Source organism: Pleurodeles waltl, chromosome 5 (assembly GCF_031143425.1).
Source record: "Pleurodeles waltl isolate 20211129_DDA chromosome 5, aPleWal1.hap1.20221129, whole genome shotgun sequence".
NCBI lineage: Eukaryota > Metazoa > Chordata > Amphibia > Caudata > Salamandridae > Pleurodeles > Pleurodeles waltl.
In genome coordinates, this window is record NC_090444.1 from 16547990 (window position 1) to 16567511 (window position 19522).

The 19522-nt window shown below is 46.8% G+C and overlaps 1 protein-coding gene across 1 annotated transcript in view; it reads left to right on the plus strand.

The window, feature by feature from the left end:
- The window catches only part of LOC138295290 (zinc finger protein 420-like), a 94077-nt gene that overhangs the window by 52840 nt on the left and 21715 nt on the right, over window positions 1-19522 (plus strand). Inside the window, exon 2 of the mRNA XM_069233495.1 lies at window positions 12105-12152. The gene's annotated coding sequence lies outside the window, so the exon portion shown is untranslated. The remainder of the gene's footprint in view (window positions 1-12104; window positions 12153-19522) is intronic.

A 19522-nucleotide genomic window follows, 5' to 3' on the forward strand; every position in this document is an offset into this window, starting at 1 on the left:
GAAGGATGCACTCTTGGATGGATTTGACTTAACCACTGAACAATACAGGATTAAGTTCAGAGAAACTAGAAAAGAGTCCTCACAAGACTGGGTAGACTTTGTTGACTATTCAGTGAAGGCCTTGGAGGGGTGGTTACATGGCAGTAAAGTTTCTGACTATGAAGGCCTGTACAATCTAATCCTAAGAGAGCATATTCTGAATAACTGTGTGTCTGACTTGTTACACCAATATCTAGTGGACTCAGATCTGACCTCTCCTCAAGAATTGGGAAAGAAGGCAGACAAATGGGTCAGAACAAGAGTGAACAGAAAAGTTCATACAGGGGCTGACAAGGATGGCAAGAAGAAAGATGGTGAGAAATCTCAGGATAAGCATGGGGATAAAGGTAAAACCAAAGATCCTTCTTCAAATCCTAAACACTCTTCAGGGGGTGGGGATAAATCAAATTCTTCCTCTTCATCACAACATACACACATTAAAAAGCCTTGGTGCTTTGTGTGTAAAAATAAAGGCCATAGGCCAGGGGATAAGTCCTGTCCAGGTAAACCCCCTGAGCCTACCGCCACTAATACATCAAACTCTAGTGCCCCTAGCAGTAGTTGTAATAGTGGTGGGACTGCTGGCAACAGTCAAGCTAAGCGTGTAGTTGGGTTCACCTATGGGTCCATCATAGAAACTGGGGTAGTCAGTCCCAAGACAGTTTCTGTCACACCTAGTGGCATTGGCCTTGCCACACTGGCTGCTTGTCCCCTTACAATGGATAAGTACAGGCAGACAGTTTCAAGAAATGGTGTTGAGGCCCAGGCCTACAGGGACACAGGTGCCAGTATCACTTTGGTGACTGAAAACCTTGTGCCTCCTGAACAACACATCATTGGACAACAGTACAAGATTATTGATGTCCATAACTCCACTAAGTTTCTTCCCTTAGCTATAGTTCAGCTTAGTTGGGGTGGAGTTACTGGCCCTAAGCAGGTGGTAGTGTCACCTAGCTTACTTGTAGAATGTCTCTTAGGTAATGACCTTGAGTCCTCAGGTTGGGCTGAGGTAGAGTTTTATACCCATGCAGCCATGCTGGGTATCCCAGAGGAATTGTTCCCTCTCATTTCTACTGAAATGAAAAAGCAAAGGAGAGAAAAAGGCCTGAAAACTCAGGATCCTTCTCCAACAACAGGTAAAAAGGGTATCACAGTATCCCCTACCCACCCTGCCATTCAGGAAACCATTCCTGTGGTGGGAGAAACCTCTCCTGGTGTGGCACCTGTACCAAGGGAATCATCAGCTGGCATAGCTGTACTCCCTGAGGTAGAAGTACCTCTCTGTGGGATAACTAATATTGGTGAGAAAAAGAGCACCATTTTAGTTAACATGGAGCATCCCTCCAACCCTCCCAGAGAAACTTTAGCGCAGAAACCCTGCACTGCCTCACAACACTTAGGACAGCAACCCTGCCCTAGTGTGGAGCTCATAGGACAGCATCCCTGCCCTGCTCCAACTCAAGAGAAACAGCATCCCTGTTCTCTCTTCCAGCCATATGGACAACGTTTTTGCCCAGCTATGGCTTTACTGAGACAGCATCCCTGTCTGGCATTCTCATCACTAGAAATAGGTCCAGTGGACAATTCCCACTGTTCTAAACTAAAACGTATTGATAGGAACTCTGAAAATATATCTTCACATTGTTGGTTAGCTAAAAAACTTCAAACAGGGTGGTTTACATCCCCACAGGGAAGTAACCATATAGTGGATGATAAAGGGAGTAACCAGTCTATTGCAGAGCTACTCTCCACTTATCACCACTTAGACAATAAAGTCTCAACTGGCCAAAGTTAGCCTTATTGTCCTTCGTTTGGGGGGGGTTGTGTGAGAAAGTAGCCTCTTTCTAGCCTTGTTACCCCCACAATTGGCCTGTTTGTGAGTATATGTCAGGGTGTTTTCACTGTCTCACTGGGATCCTGCTAGCCATGGCCCAGTGCTCATAGTGAAAACCCTATGTTTTCAGTATGTTTTGTTATGTGTCACTGGGACCCTGCTAGCCAGGACCCCAGTGCTCATAAGTTTGTGGCCTATATGTATGTGTTCCCTGTGTGATGCCTAACTGTCTCACTGAGGCTGTGCTAACCAGAACCTCAGTGGTTATGCTCTCTCTGCTTTCCAAATTGACACTAACAGGCTAGTGACCAATTTCACCAATTCACATTGGCATACTGGTACACCCATATAATTCCCTAGTATATGCTACTGAGGTACCCAGGGTATTGGGGCTCCAGGAGATCCCTATGGGCTGCAGCATTTCTTTTGCCACCCATAGGGAGATCTGACAAATCTTACACAGGCCTGCCAGTGCAGCCTGAGTGAAATAACGTCCACGTTATTTCACAGCCATTTACCACTGCACATAAGTAACTTATAAGTCACCCTTATATCTAACCTTCACTTGGTGAAGGTTGGGTGCCAAGTTACTTAGTGTGTGGGCACCCTGGTACTGGCCAAGGTGCCCCCACATTGTTCAGGGCAAATTCCCCGGACTTTGTGAGTGCGGGGACACCATTTCACACGTGCACTATACATAGGTCACTACCTATGTATAGCGTCACAATGCTATCTCCGAACATAGCCATGTAACATGTCTAAGATCATGGAATTGTCCCCCCAATGCCATTCTGGCATTGGGGAGACAATTCCATGATCCCCCGAGTCTCTAGCACAGACCCGGGTACTGCCAAACTGCCTTTCCCGGGGTTTCACTGCAGCTGCTGCTGCTGCCAACCCCTCAGACAGGTTTCTGCCCTCCTGGGGTCCAGCCAGGCTTGGCCCAGGAAGGCAGAACAAAGGACTTCCTCAGAGAGAGGGTGTTACACCCTCTCCCTTTGCAAAAAGGTGTCAGGGCTGGGGAGGAGTAGCCTCTGCATAAGCCAGTCTACACCAGTTCAGGGATCTCCCAGCCCTGCTCTGGCGCGAAACTGGACAAAGGAAAGGGGAGTGACCACTCCCCTGACCTGCACCTCCCAGGGGAGGTGCCCAGAGCTCCTCCAGCGTGCTCCAGACCTCTGCCATCTTGGAAACAGAGGTGCTGCTGGCACACTGGACTGCTCTGAGTGGCCAGTGCCAGCAGGTGATGTCAGAGACTCCTTCTGATAGGCTCTTACCTGTGTTGCTAGCCTATCCTCCTTCCTAGGTAGCCAAACCTCCTTTTCTGGCTATTTCGGGTCTCTGCTTTGGGGAATTCTTTAGATAACGAATGCAAGAGCTCATCAGAGTTCCTCTGCATCTCTCTCTTCACCTTCTGCCAAGGAATCGACCGCTGACTGTTCTGGGTGCCTGCAAAACCGCAACAAAGTAGCAAAGACGACTACTGCAACCTTGTATCGCTGATCCGGCCGCCTTCTCAACTGTTTTGCTGGTGGTGCATGCTGTGGGGGTAGTCTGCATCCTCTCTGCACTAGAAGCTCTGAAGAAATCTCCCGTGGGTCGACGGAATCTTCCCCCTGCAACCGCAGGCAACAAAAGACTGCATCACCGGTCCTCTGGGTCCCATCTCAGCACGACGAGTGTGGTCCCTGGAACTCAGCAACTCTGTCCAAGTGACTCCCACAGTCCAGTGACTCTTCAGTCCAAGTTTGGTGGAGGTAAGTCCTTGCCTCCCCACGCTAGACTGCATTGCTGGGTACCGCGTGATTTGCAGCTGCTCCGGCTCCTGTGCACTCTTCCAGGATTTCCTTTGTGCACAGCCAAGCCTGGGTCCCCGACACTCTAACCTGCAGTGCACAACCTTCTGAGTTGTCCTCCGGCGTCGTGGGATCTCCTTTTGTGACTTCGGGTGAGCTCCAGTTCACTCTTCTTCGTAGTGCCTGTTCTGGCACTTCTGCGGGTGCTGCCTGCTTCTGTGAGGGCTCTCTGACTTGCTGGGTGTCCCCTCTGTCTCCTCATCCAAGTGGCAACACCCCGGTCCCTCCTGGGCCACAGCAGCATCCAAAAACCCTAACTGCAACCCTTGCAGCTAGCAAGGCTTGTTTGCAGTCTTTCTGCGTGGGAACACCTCTGCAAGCTTCTTCACGACGTGGGACATCCATCCTCCAAAGGGGAAGTTTCTAGCCCTCTTCGTTCTTGCAGATACCACAGCTTCTACCATCCGGTGGCAGCTCCTTTGCACCCTCAGATGGTATTTCCTGGACATCTGCCCACTCTCGACACTGTCGCGACTCTTGGAGTTGGTCCCCTTGTTTCACAGGTACTCAGGTCCGGAAATCCACTGTTGTTGCTCTGCTGGTGTTGGTTTTCCTGGCAGAATCCCTCTATCACGACTTCTGTGCTCTCTGGGGGTTATAGGTGCACTTTACACCTACTTTTCAGGGTCTTGGGGTGGGCTATTTTTCTAACCCTCACTGTTTTCTTACAGTCCCAGCGACCCTCTACAAGCTCACATAGGTTTGGGGTCCATTTGTGGTTCGCATTCCACTTTTGGAGTATATGGTTTGTGTTGCCCCTGTATCTATGTGCTCCTATTGCAATCTACTGTAACTTTACATTGCTTGCATTACTTCCTTTTGCTATTACTGCATATTTTTGGTATTGTCTACATATATCTTGTGTATATTTGGCATCCTCATACTGAGGGTACTCACTGAGATACTTTTGGCATATTGTCATAAAAATAAAGTCTCTTTATTTTTAGTATATCTGTATATTGTGTTTTCTTATGATATTGTGCTTATGACACCAGTGGTATAGAAGGAGCTTTGCATGTCTCCTAGTTCAGCCTAAGCTGTTCTGCTATAGCTACCTTCTATTAGCCTAAGCTGCTAGAAACACCTCTTCTACACTAATAAGGGATAACTGGACCTAGTACAGAGTGTAAGTACCCCTTGGTACCCACTACAAGCCAGGCCAGCCTCCTACAATGTTGACATTTTGTAGTTTGCTTTAGATCAAGCAAGTTTTGTGTTCAGAACTGTGATCAACTTGCTTTGCAATTTGTTTTTTTGGTGTTTTCCAATGCAGTCTGTAAATCCACCACCACCTTTTCTAGAGACACCCGGGAGTCCACCAATTGTCTGGAAAAATTGGTTTGATGCCTTTGAAGTGTACCTAGGAACAATTGGTGCATCTCGTTTCCATCCTGAGAGGAAAACATTTTTACTTCTACATTCCTTAGGGTTTGAAGGGAGATCGGTATTCAAACATCTTCCACCTTTGGTGTTGGATGAAGGAGAAGAGGTTGATGAGTATACTGAGACAGTCAAGAAACTGGAACTAAGATTTGACATTCAGCCCAGTTTGGTGGGAATCAGACACAAGTATTTCAAAAGGGAACAGAATTCTGGTGAAGATGTGGATACATTTATATCAGCATTGAGAAAGCTTGCAGCTGACTGTCGGTTTCAGAAGTTTAGCGACCAGTTAGTGAGAGACCAATGTATTGCCAAATGCACAGATAAAACCATTCAGAGAAAGCTACTTTCCATGAGCAATCCTTCGCTTGATGAGACAATAAGATTGGCAAAAAGCATTGAGACGTCTAAGTTGTCGGTGAAGGAATTGGAGTGCAGCACGACAGAGAATATAGGACTGGTGAAGTCTCAAGATGAAAAAACATAAAAATTGATTAAGGTTTCTTTTAAACCATTCTTTAAATAAAATAATATTTGTTTTAGGTGTGGTAACCCAAACCAATTTAAGAGAGGTAGAGTCTGTCATGCTAGGAATGTTACATGTAGGAAATGCAACAAAATGGGGCACTTTGCCAAACTGTGCCAGAGTGGCACAATCAGTACAGGGCCTCATCAGAATTCAGGAAGGTATACAAATAGTACTGGGGTAGCCAATGTCTCAGAATTGGTTGACAATGATTTTGATAAAATCCAAGAGGAATTCAGAGACATGGCGATGATTGTTACGGAGGGTCAGATAGTGAGTGGTGATCCTACAATGTGTGTAGATCCGTAAGTGAAAATTGGCGTAGGTGACAAAGTTGCTAAATTGTTAGTGGATTCTGGGGCTAGGATCACAGTGATTACCCAAGAACTGTGTAAGGAAGTTTGGGGAGTTTAAAGGAAGACTTTCTTTTAGTTTTCTCAGAGAAATTGGGCACCATTAAAGACTTTACTCATCAAACAAAAGTCAAAGAGGGTGTCATGCCTATAAAGCATAAATTCAGGAGTGTACCATTCAGTGTGAGAGACAAACTAGAAAAGGAATTGAAGGAGTTGAGTGAGAAAGGCATTATTGAACCCATAGAATCCACTCTATGGTTATCTCCTTTGCGGGTCGCCAGGAAGAAAAATGGCAATTTGAGAGTTTGTGTTGATCTTCGGGGTTTGAACAAGCATATGTGGGTAGATTTGCATCCTCTACCCAAAATTACATAGATGTTAGCTACTACTGGAGAGTCTAAATTATGTTCTATATTGGATCTAGCGGCAGCATACCATCAAATTGTTTAAGATCCAACTTCAAGACATCTCAATGCATTTGTATCACCTTTAGGTATATTTCAATACTGTAGAATGCCTTTTGGATTAGCATCTGCAGCAGCTATCTTTCAAAGGGTTATGTCTCAGATGTTAAAGGACAGTAAGGGTGTAGCTGTTTTTCAGGGTGATTTTCGATTCATGCAGCATCCAGAGAGAAACATGACCTCATTGTGAGAAGTTTGCTAAAGAGCATGCAGGATAAGAGGTTTATTCTGAGATGTGAAAAATGCAAATGTTTGAAAAATAAAGTTGAGTATTTGGGGCATACTGTGTCTGAGCAAGGAATTGAACCTAAACCTGGTTTAGTCAAAGCAATTATGGATGCATTACCACCTTGTGACAAGGCTGGGTTGAAGTCCTTTATTGGATTGTGTGAATTTTATTCACGTTTCATAAATGATTATGCAGCTAAAACCAGTTCTTTGACAAATTTGTTAAAGAAAAATGTTGCATTTGAGTGGAGAAAAGACTGTCAGGAGGCATTTGATTGGGTCAAGTCCCAATTAGTTGGAGCAGGGATTTTGAAACCCTTTGATCCAGATGTGCAGTGTATTATAACTGTGGATGCTCGCAGTTTTGGTGTGGGTGCGGTGTTGACTCAAATGAAAGGAGCGTGGGAAATACCTTGTGTTATGCATCAAGGGTTTTGAGAGGATCTGAACTTAATTTTTCAGTTATTGAAAAGGAATTGTTGGTGTGTTGGTGGGCCATTAGGAAGTTTCAGCCGTATATATGAGGGAACAAGTTTGTTTTGTCATAGCCCTTGTTTCTATTTTGACAGGTGACAAGATTAAGGAATTGACACCTCGTATTTCAAGACTAGTCACAAAGTTATTGCAGTATGATTGTGAAGTTCACTATATTCCAGGCAACAAGAATGTTAGGGCAGATTTTTTATCGAGGTGCCCGTCATTTGAAGAAGCTATTGTTTGTGAGGATGGAGCTGAAGATGATGTAGATAACTGTTTTATAGCAGCAGTAGATTTGGAAGGTAGGTGTGCAGTGAGTGGAAGGAGGAATTGGCAAAGAATATGACATTGGCACAGGTCATGAAGTTTGTAAAAAATGGTTGGCTCAGAGAGTGAAATGTTCCAATTTAGTTCCGGACATTCGTTAAAGTATCCAAAGAAATGTCTGTTTAAGATGACATTCTGATGAGGGGTGAGAGGTTTGTTCCCCCGGTGAGTTTGAGGAAAAGAATTGTTGCTGGTGCGCACGAGGGTCACTTAGACAGGATACTTACTAAGCTTAGGTTATGTGAAACAATTTGGTGGCCTGGAATGGACCAGTGTGTTGATGAATGTGCAATATGCAACAATTGTGAAAAGGGATTCCAGGTGAGGTCCCCACCTTAACAACCTATTGATTTACCCTAAAGACCTTGGGAAAAGTTGGGATTTGACCTAATTGGTCCAATCAACACGCTACAAGTTTCTTTGAGGTTTACTGTAATCTTAATTGACTATTATTCTAAGTGGCCAAAAAATAAATTTATAGGTGATCCCTCAACGAGGAATGTGATTGAATTTTTGAGAGATGTGTTTCTACGTGAGGAGTTTCCTTCTTCTATTGTGTCTGGCAATGGTGTGCAAATTGTAAGTCATTAATTTAAGGAAATTTTGCTAGAAGGAGATGTAAAGCACATAAGGAGTTCACTATACCATCCTCAAACTAATGGTCTTGTGGAGCGCATGAATCGAGTGTTAGGGAATTTTGTGCAGTTGGCTATTGCTAACAAGTCTAACGTTCAAATTTCAGTACGATCCATGCTTTGGTTTTATCGCACAACTCCCCATTCGTCCACTGGATTTTTTCCTCTTGAGCTGCTGCGTGGCAGGAAACCATCTTAAAAAATCTGTCCTGGTTGGATGTCCAGGTGGATTAAACAAAGTGACTGGAGTGTGATTGATGGTATGGTCAGGAAAATGTTCAGATGGCAAATATTTATTTTGATTAATCTAAGAAAGTTTGTTCCCACCAGTAGGTGGTTGGGGATAAAATTGGAATTAAAATACCTGTTCACAAGAAGAAAGGAGAAAAGAAGATTTCTGAACCAAAGGTTATTGACAAGACATGTGGTAATGCTGTCAGGGTCAATATGCGAAATTGGTGGAATGTTGATAAGGTGGTCAAGGTCAAGGATGAGTGTAACAGAACAAATGATTCTAATCAATCTTTTGTGTTTCAGAGAAATGAAGTTCTAAGCAAACGTGTTGTTGATCAAAAAAATCCAAGAGATGTAAATAGGTTTAATCCAGATTTGTATGTATGTAGAAGTGGTAGGAAAAGGGCCAAATCTTTGAGATACCGTTGATTTTGTAATTTCATCTAGTTTATTGATGCCAACTCTTCAGTGAGGTTTACATTACAGTTTCGGCTGAAATGTATTAGTATGTTGTTGTTCAAGTGTATTTGTTAATATTTTGTTGCTGTTCTTTAATGTTCTTTATTTTTTTTGTTTTTGTTTTTTTTGTTTTTATGTTCTTATGTTTTCTGTTTCTTGGTGGGTAGTTCGAAATGAATTTGTAATGTAATGTCCCTTTTGTAAGGGAAGAGGATAATGTGTGTTGCTCTCGTGTGGGGGTCTCGTGCTCTATGTCATACACGAGACTCAAGAGCAGAATGTTGATGCAGTGAAAGGCAGTTGAGTGGAAGTGAGGAGCGGAGTCGACTGAGCGCATTGGCGATGGTGCGGCAGTCCTAATCAACAATAAATCCTTATGATTTCTACCTCCTTGAGTGAGTGTTTCACTATACTTTTTTTTAAGTTCAAGCCTTCCAGGACACACAGCTTACCAAGACATACCAGGGCTTCACCCATTGCTTTACATTGAGTGCCTTTCCTATCACTCCCTTTTGCTCCTTCTTATTGGTATCCCAGCTTGTCAGTTTTGTATTTCCTCCTCATATGGAGAAAAGACTCTTTACCTTGATGGGCTGGTTTCTATGCTTCCATTGCTTGCTTTTTTCAAGCACGACTTTTATCTTTTGGGATAAGTACTAAAAGAGAGTGCATGTGTTTTCCAGATGTGTTCCCCATGTGCTCTATTCCCTCTCATGGTCTGTATTTCTCTCTGTCACCCAGAAGCTTCTCCTCCACCTCCTGCACTCTGTGTTCTTGTCTCTTTCATGTGCCTCTCTTCACTGCACCCCAAGTATGTTGCTTTTCCTCTCCTCCTTCCAACCACTTTATGGCCCTCTCCTGCTCTGCATTGCTTCTCCCCACAAGTTCCCCCTTTGACCCTCTCCTGCCCCAAACACTTGCATTCAGCCTTATACGTAAGAGTTTCAAAAACAAATGCCTTAAAAGGGAAAAGTCATTATTGCTGAGATGTGTGAAGCCTAAGGGGATCCTGGTGACATCTCATGCCTACAAACCTCTCCTCCGCTCCATACTTGTGATCAAAGCCGGCTTTTGGGCACCGGACGCTGACCTCAGGGCAGCGCTGTGTTTTGCAATAACATCCGAAACTTGAGATTTAAAAGCACCTGCTGAAAAGTTCCTTGTGCGTTTAGCCTTCAACAAACAATTAAAATGTCAAGATACCTCTTTTGATTAATGTTCCTGCTAGGGAGAGAGATGGGAGTTTTGCCTAGTGGCAGCATTGACTCAACATAAAGTAGCCTAGAGGGTTCATATGCCTGCTGCAAAAAACAGAACTATGGGGCATATATAAGAAAAGGGGTGCATTTTTCTTGCACCCCTTAGCGCCCCCCTAACTCCACCATGTGTGCGTCATATTTCAAATACGGCGCACCACGGCAGTAGTTAGGGGACTAGCATCAGAATTTATTACGCTAGTCCAGCGCTTTGCAGGATTAGCGTAAAAAATGTTGACGCTAATCTTGCAAAGCACCCAGAGGCCCATTGTAACCAATGGAAGCCTCCTTTTAATGCCTGCTCTGAGCAGGCGTTAAAAGTGGCAGAAAAAAATGACGGGGATGCGTGGCGCAGGCATAATGTAGCACAAAGGGTTACAAAGTGGCGCAATGCATGCATTGCGCCTCTTTGTAAATATGGTGCAGTGTCAAAAAATTACACTAATGTGCCGTTAAAATGGCACTAGGGGCTCTTAAATATGCCCCTATGGCAGTGCTTAATTTGTGTTTGTTATTTCCGGTGCAGAACACCGGCACTTATTTTCAAGGGACTGTGAGAAAAAGACACATATGGGAAAGACGGAGAAAGAGAAAAATAAAAAAGCGTCACAATGACAGTGAGCTGAAGGGGCAGGGAGTGCCTGTAAATGGATTGAAGAGGCCCGCGATGGCTTCAGCATTACGCTGCCTCTGTATTCCTTGTTCACAATTTAATTGCAGCAGCAGCGTGTTTAAGAGGAGGGCTTTGGGCATCAGCACCTTTTTATTTACAAATTAAGCACTGCCCTATGGGGCATATTTGAAAAAGGTGGCACTGCATGCAGTGCTGCGCCACTTTTCTTGAGCCTCTTAGCGCCCCTGCAACACCACCATGTTTGCGTCATATTTAAAATACGGTGCACCATGGCAGTAGCTGGGGGACTAGCGTCAGAATTTTTTACGCTAGTCTGGTGCTTTGCAGGATTAGCATAAAAAATGTTGGCGCTAATCCTGCAAAGCACCCAGAGGCCCATTGTACCCAATGAAAGCCTCCTTTTAATGCCTGCTCTGAGCAGGCGTTAAAAGTGCCAGAAAAAAATGACGCAAAGAAATCTGTCCAATTTCTTTGCGCCATTTTTTTGGGGGATGCCACCTTTGCATACAGTATGCCTGCCGCAGGCATAATGTAGCGCAAAGGGTTACAAAGTGGCGCAGTGCATGTATTGCTCCACTTTGTAAATATGGCACAGCGTTTTTGGCCTTTTAACGCCAAATTAGCGTACAGAAATGACGCTAATGTGGCATTAGAATGGCTCTAGGGGCTCTTAAATATGCCCCTATATTGTATGTGGGTAGCTGAGTGGATTAGTAAAGCCAGCCTTTACAGGTGCTTTAAAACACATGAACGTACGTGAAAGGGGTGCGATGGAGAGATGAGCGGCACATTTGCCGAGTGGTAGTGAGTGAAACCGAGGAGGAGGTCATGGTGTTGGGAGCGGGGGATGCCACAATAAATTGTCGCACAGGTCACCACCAGCCCTAAAGCCGGCCCTGCTTGTGCTGCCTGTGGTGACTGTTTGATTTCTCTTTATTCTGGTCTGGATGTTGAGTGGGAACAGAGGCCGTACCAGAGAGACTGACCACATATTTTAAAATGTAAACTGTGGTAGTGGGAATACAGAATAACCCGAGCCAAGCAAGCACATGGGTGGCTGGTGTTAAACTGATGCGCAGCAGGATCAGTCCTTTTTTGAGGCCGCCTACTCTGCATATTTTGAGAGGAAGCTAGTGTTTTCTGAGAGGAGTCATTCCTATTGGCTTTTCGTACATATTGGAAATGTGCCTCTTCTGCAAGGTGTTGTAGGGAGCCAGTTGTGACAAAAATTGAATTTCCGGGAGACCTTTAAGGGTTTTACTAGTTTTTGATTCCAACAAAAAAGAAAGTACCCTGGAGTCAAAAGAGAGATATATATTTTTGTAGATCTGTAGATCTTCACCCACAGTTCTTTGGGTTCACATCTAGTGATCTTCGATCTTGTTTTCCTCCACAGTCGGGTGCGGCGGAGCGGGGAAGGCCTCGGAAGAGCCGGTGAACATTGGTAAGTATGAGGGGAAAATAAACCATTGAAAAGACAAAATATGAGCCCTTTACTTTCTTCTGTTCTACTCTAGGGACGTGTCTTATCATCAAGACATAAAACAAAGAAAACTAGGGGCCAGATGTAGCAAAGGGTTTGCGCCTCGCAAACGGCAAAAATCGGCGTTTGCGAGGCGCAAAAGCCTCTTTGCTATTCAGAAATGCATATTGCGAGTCGGTACCGACTCGCAATATGCATTTCAGAATCGCAAATAGGAAGGGGTGTTCCCTTCCTATTTGCGAGTCTGAGTGGGATGCAATACCATTTGCGACCGCGTAATGTATCGCAGTTACCATCCACTTCGAGTGGATGGTAACCCACTCGCAAATTGGAAGGGGTCCCCATGGGACCCCTTCCACTTTGTGAATGGACCCAAAAATATTTTTTCAGGGCAGGGAGTGGTCCAAGGGACTACTCCCTGCCCTGAAAAAATACCGAAACAAAAGGTTTCGTTTTTTTTGCAGTGCAGCTCGTTTTCCTTTAAGGAAAACGGGCTACACTTAAAAAAAAAAAACTGCTTTATTGAAAGCAGTCACGGACATGGAGGTATGCTGACGACAGCAGGCCTCCATGTTTGCGAGTGCCTATACTCGCTATGGGGCCGCAATTTGCGACCCACCTCATGAATATTCATGAGGTGGGTCATTGCGACCCCATAGCGAGTTGCAGTCGGTGTCTGAGACACCGTACTGCATACCAATTTACGAGGTGCAAATTGCAAGTCGCATGGACTCGCACTTTGCACCTCGCAAATTGTTACGTTGCTACATCTGGCCCTAGGTCTCTGGTAGCTGGTTGATTCCCCTAAGTGGTTTTTGAGCAGAATTATTGCTTTGCGTGATCTTCCCTGGTCTTGGGGATTCTCTCAGTAGCACATTAATATACCGAGGTGTAAACCCTGACAAGGAAATACCTATAAACTAAGGAAACGTAGTGTATCATTCCAAATTCAAAGATAAAATTATAAAAGAGACAAATATCACACGACACGATAACTCATCTTAAAAAATGGCTTCCAATGAGGCTGATGAATGAAATAGATTAAAACACAGTGATGCATGTATGTCCAAGGGAATCCGACCTCTTAAAGTGTATAAAATTAGAAGGAGGTCCTCGCATGACCTAGATGTCAGCGAAGGGGTTTCTCCATCACAACGGGGATGGATATCTCATCCGCTGAAATCTAAATCACACTTTGCTTCCTATGGGATTTAAATTTCGGTGGAAGGGATATCATCACCATTATACAGAGTCATCTCTCCACCAACATCTAAATCTGGCCCTACGTGTGCCAAAACCCTTCAGGTAAGGCTCCATCTTTGTTACACTTCCGTTCTCTTAGGCTTTTCTACTAGGGAAAAACAACAGAGTATCTAGAAGAAAGTCTGCACTGATTTGTTGTTTTCCCACCGTATGTTCAAATTTGTATGGCTGCAGGGACAAGAGCCACCTTAATACTCTTGGATTAGTCCCATTTGTTCGTACTCATCTATGTGAGTGGGGCACGGTCTGTATACAATATGTCCCTCCAGGTAATGCTGTCACTTCTGAACAGCCCCCTTGATGGCGAGGCATTCTTTTTATGTTGTTGGATATTTTTCTTCTCTGGAAAAGAGTTTACAACTAATGAATTGTGTAGGGGTGTCTTCCTGTTTCCTATGCAGCTAAACAAAACTGCTGCTATGCCTACATCTGGAGCATCTGTTTGTAGTATGAAAGTGGAGTTTACGTTTGGTGACTGAAAGATTGGTTTGATTGCTGTAATATATTTAAGGGTATTGGATGCCTGTAGAGCTGGGTCTAAGGTAGGAGTCTCCAACCTTTTCTGTAATAATAAGAGCTACTTATGTTCAATGAAAATTATACGAGCTAATAATAAAGTTAGTGTTGTAAGAGTGACCATGTCAGACAAGATTACATTAGTGGCCAACGCAGGCAAGATTACCAGTCATGATCACCTCAGTGCATCAGGCAGGGTCACCAGCAGCGATCACCTCAGTGCATCAGGCAGGGTTACCAGCAGCGATCACCTCAGTGCATCAGGCAGGGTTACTAGCAGCGATCACCTCAGTGCATCAGGCAGGGCTACCAGCAGCGATCGCCTCAGTGCATCAGGCAGGGTTACCAGCAACGATCGCCTCAGCGCATCAGGCAGGGTTACCATCAGTGATCACCTCAGTGCATCAGGCAGGTTACCAGCAGGGATCACCTCAGTGCATCAGGCAGGGTTACCAGCAGCGATCATCTCAGTGCATCAGGCAGGGTTAACAGCAGCAATCACCTCAGTGCATCAGGCAGGGATACCAGCAGCGATCACCTCAGTGCATCAGGCAGGGTTACCAGCACCGATCACCTCAGCGCATCAGGCAGGGTTCCCAGCAGCAATTGCCTCAGCGCATCAGGCAGGGTAACCAGCAGTGATCACCTCAACGCATGAGTGATCACCTCAGCACATCAGGCAGGGTTACCAACAGTGATCACTTCAGCGTATCAGTGATCACCTCAGCGCATCAGGCAGGGTTACCAGCACTGATCGCCTCAGCACATCAGGCAGCATTACCAGCAGCGATCACCTCATCAGGCAGGGTTACCAGCAGCGATCACCTCAGCGCATCAGGCAGGGTTATCAGCAGCGATTTCCTCAGTGCATCAGGCAGGCTTACCAGCAGCGATCACATCAGTGCATCAGTCACGGCTACCAGCAGCGATTACCTCAGTACATCAGGCAGCATTACCAGCAGTGATCACCTCAGCACATCAGGCAGGGTTACCAGCAGGGATCACCTCAGCGCATCAGTCAGGGTTACCAGCAGCGATCGCCTCAGCGTATGAGGCAGGATTATCAGCAGAAAATCACCTCAGCGCATTAGGCAAGGTTACCAGCAGTGATCACCTCAGCGCATCAGGCAGGGTTACCAGCAGTGGTCGCCTCAGCGCATCAGACAGGGTTGCCAGCAGCGATCACCTCAGCGCATCAGGCAGGGTTACCAGCAGGGATCACCTCAGCGCATCAGGCAGGTTTACCAGCAGCGATCACCTCAGTGCATCAGGCAGAGTTATCAGCAGTGTTCGCCTCAGTGCCTCAGGCAGGGTTACCAGCAGCGATCACTTCAGTGCATCAGGCAGGGTTACCAGCAGCGATCGCCTCAGTGCATCAGGCAGGATTAGCAGCAGTGATCACCTTAGTGCAACAGGCAGGGTTACCAGCAGTGATCGCCTCAGTGCATCAGGCAGGGTTACCAGCAGCGATCACCTCAGTGCATCAGGCAGGGTTACCAGCAGCGATCACCTCAGCGTATCAGGCAGGGTTACCAACAGTGATCACCTCAGCGCATCAGGCAGGGTTACCAGCAGCCATCACCTCAGTGCATCAGTCAGGGTTACCAGCCGTGGTCACCTCAAAGCATCAGGCATGGTTACCAGCAGCGATCATCTCAGTGCATCAGGCAGGGTTAACAGCAGCAATGACCTCAGTGCATCAGGCAGGGATACCAGGAGCGATCACCTCAGTGCATCAGGCAGGGTTGCCAGCAGCGATCACCTCAGCGCATCAGGCAGGGTTACCAGCAGCGATTGCCTCAGCGCATCAGGCAGGGTAACCAGCAGTGATCACTTCAGCGTATCAGTGATCACCTCAGCGCATCAGGCAGGGTTACCAGCACTGATCGCCTCAGCGCATCAGGCAGCATTACCAGCAGCGATCACCTCATCAGGCAGGGTTACCAGCAGCGATCACCTCAGTGCATCAGGCAGGGTTATCAGCAGCGATTTCCTCAGTGCATCAGGCAAGCTTACCAGCAGCGATCACATCAGTGCATCAGTCAGGGCTACCAGCAGCGATTACCTCAGTACATCAAGCAGCATTACCAGCAGTGATCACCTCAGCACATCAGGCAGGGTTACCAGCAGCGATGACCTCAGCGCATCAGTCAGGGTTACCAGCAGCATCAGTCAGGGTTACCAGCAGCGATCGCCTCAGCGTATGAGGCAGGATTATCAGCAGAAAATCACCTCAGCGCATTAGGCAAGGTTACCAGCAGTGATCACCTCAGCGCATCAGGCAGGGTTACCAGCAGTGGTCGCCTCAGCGCATCAGACAGGGTTGCCAGCAGCGATCACCTCAGCGCATCAGGCAGGGTTACCAGCAGTGATCACCTCAGCGCATCAGGCAGGTTTACCAGCAGCGATCACCTCAGTGCATCAGGCAGAGTTATCAGCAGTGTTCGCCTCAGTGCCTCAGGCAGGGTTACCAGCAGCGATCACCCCAGTGCATCAGGCAGGGTTACCAGCAGCGATCGCCTCAGTGCATCAGGCAGGATTAGCAGCAATGATCACCTTAGTGCAACAGGCAGGGTTACCAGCAGTGATCGCCTCAGTGCATCAGGCAGGGTTACCAGCAGCGATCACCTCAGTGCATCAGGCAGGGTTACCAGCAGCGATCACCTCAGCGTATCAGGCAGGGTTACCAACAGTGATCACCTCAGCGCATCAGGCAGGGTTACCAGCAGCCATCACCTCAGTGCATCAGTCAGGGTTACCAGCCGTGGTCACCTCAAAGCATCAGGCATGGTTACCAGCAGGGATCACCTCAGTGCATCAGGCAGGGTTACCAGCAGCGATCACCTCAGTGCATCAGGCAGGGTTACCAGCAGTGATCACCTCAGCGCATCAGGCAGGGTTACCAGCAGCGATCACCTCAGCGTATCAGGCTTTTCAATGTTTTGATACAACTAATAATGCAAGTTAGCGAAAGCTTCTAACTTATTAGATTGGGCTGCGCACCAGAGAGCGACGCAGAGAGGCAGCTGGACAGCTACCGGTAGCTCAGGAGCTACTCTTTGGAAATTCCCCATCTAAAGCTGTCTACAATCTCTCTTAGTGGCTGTTTTTAAGTAGATCTATCAAGGGACCTGAAATGTTTGAGTAATGAGGTATAAATCTACTATGATAACCAAGAAGGTCTGTAGGAAGTTGGCTCTGTATATACTATTTCAAAGTAAGAAATTGTGTGCACAGAGTCCAAGGGTTCCCCTTAGAGGTAAGATAGTGGCAAAAGTAGATAATTCTAATGCTCTATTTTGTGGTAGTGTGGTCGAGCAGTAGGCTTATCAGAGGGTAGTGTTAAGCAGTTGTTGTACACACACAGGCAATAAATGAGGAACACACGCTCAAAGACTTACTCCAGGCCAATAGGTTTTTATATTGAAAAATATATTTTCTTTGTTTATTTTCAGAACCACAGGTTCAACATTTACATCAAACACTTTAAATGTAAGGTACTTCACTTAGATACTTTAGGAACTTTGAATAAAAGCAATATTATATACAGTCTTTGTAAAAATGGCAATAAGCTATTTTCAAAGTGGACACTGTAAAAATCAACAGTTCCTGGGGGAGGTAAGTAAAGGTTATATTAGGAGGTAAGTGAAACACTTACAAGTCTCAGTCCTGAGGCATAGGCAGCCCACCGTTGGGGGTTCAAGGCTCCCCCAAAGTTACCACACCAGCAGCTCAGGGCCAGTCAGGTGCAGAGGTCAAAGAGGTGCCCAAAACACATAGGCGCCTATGGGGAACAGGGGTGCTCCTGTTCCAGTCTGCCAGCAGGTAAGTACCCGCGTCCGGGGGGGGGACCAGGGGGGTTTTGTAGAGCACTGGGGGGACACAAGTAGGCAAAACACACCCTCAGCTGCACAGGGGCGGCCGGGGTGCAGTGTGCAAAGCAGGCGTCGGTTTTTAGGTAGGAAACAATGGAGGGACCCAGGGGTCACTCTAGCGATGCAGGCAGGCACGGGGGCTTCTCGGGTCAGCCACCACCTGGCCTAGGCAGAGGGTCGCCTGGGGGTCACTCCTGCGTTGAAGTTCGGTTCCTTCAGTTCCTGGGGGCTGCGGGTGCAGTGGTGGTTCCAGGCATCGGGTCCCTTGTTACAGGCAGTCGCGGTCAGGGGGAGCCTCTGGATTCTCTCTGCAGTGTTCGCTGTGGGGCCTCAGGGAGGTCGTCTCTGGTTACTCACGGGCTCGCAGTCGCCGGGGAGTCCTCCCTGAGGTGTTTGTTCTCTGGATCTCGAGCCGGGGGCGTCAGGTGCAGAGTGTGAAGTCTCACGCTTCCGGCAGGAAACGTGCAGTCCTTGAAAGTTGCTTCTTTGTTGCAAAGAAGTAGCTGGTTTTGAACAGGGCCACTATTCACTGGAGTTTCTTTAGTCCAGGGCAGTCCTCTGAGGCTTCAGAGGTCGCTGGTCCCTGTCAAATGCGTCTCTGGAGCAGGTTTTCGAAGTTGGAGAGAGGCCGGTAGGGATGGGGCCAAAGCAGTCATCGTCTTCCTCCTTCTCTGCAGGCTTGTAGGTCAGGTTGCAGGAATCTGATTTCCTAGGTTCTTGGGTGCCCCTAAATACTGAATTTAGGGGTGTGTTTAGGTCTGGGAGGGCAGTAGCCAATGGCTACTGTCTTTGAGGGTGGCTATACCCTCTTTGTGCCTCCTCCCTGTGGGGAGGGGGGCACATCCCTAATCCTATTGGAGAAATCCTCCAAAATCAAGATGGAGGATTTCTAAAGGCAGGGGTCACCTCAGCTCAGGACACCTTAGGGGCTGTCCTGACTGGTGTGTGACTCCTCCTTGTTTTTCTCATTATCTCCCCTGGACTTGCCGCCAAAAGTGGGGGCTGTGTCCAGGGGGCAGGCATCTCCACTAGCTGGAGTGTCCTGTGGCATTGTAACACGAAGCTTGAGCCTTTGAGGCTCACTGCTAGGTGTTACAGTTCCTGCAGGGGGGAAGTGTTAGGCATCTCCACCCAGTGCAGGCTTTGTTTCTGGCCTCAGAGAGCACAAAGGCTCTCACCCCAGGGGGTCAGAAACTCGTCTCTCAGCAGCAGGCTGGCACAGACCAGTCAGTCCTGCACTGAAGGATTGAGTAAAATACAGGGGGTATCTCTAAGATGCCCTCTGTGTGCATTTTTTAATAAATCCAACACTGGCATCAGTGTGGGTTTATTATTCTGAGAAATTTGATACCAAACTTCCCAGTATTCAGTGTAGCCATTATGGAGCTGTGGAGTTCGTTTTTGACAAACTCCCAGACCATATACTTAATATGGCCACACTGTACTTACAATGTCTAAGAATAGACTTAGACACTGTAGGGGCATATTGCTCATGCAGCTATGCCCTCACCTGTGGTATAGTGCACCCTGCCTTAGGGCTGTAAGGCCTGCTAGAGGGGTGACTTACCTATGCCACAGGCGGTATTTTGTGTCCATGGCATCCTGCGGGGATGCCATGTCGACTTTGCCTTTTTCTCCCCACCAACACACACAATCTTCAATGGCAGTGTGCAGGTG